The sequence below is a fragment of the Halichoeres trimaculatus genome, unplaced genomic scaffold, assembly GCF_033239565.1.
Source record: "Halichoeres trimaculatus isolate MK-OKI-2021-1 unplaced genomic scaffold, fHalTri1.1 fHalTri1_scaffold_23, whole genome shotgun sequence".
In the NCBI taxonomy this organism is placed as follows: Eukaryota; Metazoa; Chordata; class Actinopteri; order Labriformes; family Labridae; genus Halichoeres; species Halichoeres trimaculatus.
This window is the reverse complement of record NW_027437201.1, coordinates 21,120,381-21,121,779: the sequence shown is the minus strand read 5'-3', so window position 1 is coordinate 21,121,779 and position 1,399 is coordinate 21,120,381.

Genomic DNA, 1,399 nt, shown 5'->3' with positions numbered 1-1,399 from the left:
ATGGGAATGCAAAGCTAGCTTTAGCTCATACTGTTGTTGAAGGTTTCATAGATATATGAACATTTTATGACCATTTAATTTGATGCCAGCAACATTTTCAAAAAAGTTGACTGACAGGAAGTGATTTTAATCCCGTGCAGTGATTTCCACTCCAGAGTCATGTCAAGGAGTCTGCAACCTTAGCTTTCACCTGGATTAAAGTCATTCCTCAGCCACAATTACTTCTTTATCTTCACAATAAAGACAATAAAGTGTATAAATAGTAAACAAATATGAAATAAATTTAATGAAAAATTGTCTCAACGAGAATTTTTATTTTTTTGAATAAAATTATACAAGTGAAATCTAATTTTTTGTTTTTGATAAATTTACAAAAAAATAATTCAAAAAAATATTTCGAAAATTTGCAAAAATTTGCAAAAAAACCTTTAAAAAATGTAATGAAAAAATCTGCAAAAATTGCATATTTTTTTTTAGAAATTTGCAGACCATTCAAAAAATGCAATGAATAAATCTGCAAAAATTTCATAATTTTTTCTTAGAAATTTGCAAAACATTCAAAAAATGCAATGAATAAATCTGCAAAAATTTCATAATTTTTAGAAATTTGCAAAACATTCAAAAAATGCAATGAATAAATCTGCAAAAATTTCATAATTTTTTAGAAATTTGCAAAACATTCAAAAAATGCAATGAATAAATCTGCAAAAATTTCATAATTTTTAGAAATTTGCAAAAAGTTGCAAATTGTCACAATTGTTTGAAATTTCAAAAATTTTCAAAACTTAAAAAATTAAAAAAAAAATGTAGAAAAATACGTTGGAATTTCAAATGATATTGAAATTTTAAAAATTCACAAAATGTAAAAAAAAAAAAAAAAATTAAAATTTTAGAAGAATTCTTGAATTTTAAAACATATATCATACAATGTTGCTCAACTCATTTTATTTTTATTTATTTATTTTAATTTTTTTTGGTAATGTCTTGCCATATATTTGACATGTATATTAAGCAGGCACGTTGTCAGTTTAATGAATCCATTCACACAGAATTAAAATCTGTATTTTCTTCCAGATTAGTCTTTTTGTAGATGTAGTTATCTTCCCAGGGCTGTAAAACTTGAGGTTAGCCACAGGTGCATGGAAAGTTGGTGGGCTGTTGATGTTGTAGGAGGTGAAGTAGAGCGGTGGCAGGCTTTATTGACAGATGGGATGAAGATTTAGTTCAACTAAATGTTAACACAGGATTTTATTTAGTGTCAGTGTTTTTAATTATCAATAAAAAGAATAAAATTCTTTATTTCAATTAAATTTTTTAAGGCTACAAGGAGCCACAGGTTTGGTTTAATCCAAAGAGCTGTGCCACAAGCTTGGCTGACAACCCTGGACTCTGTGCTCGC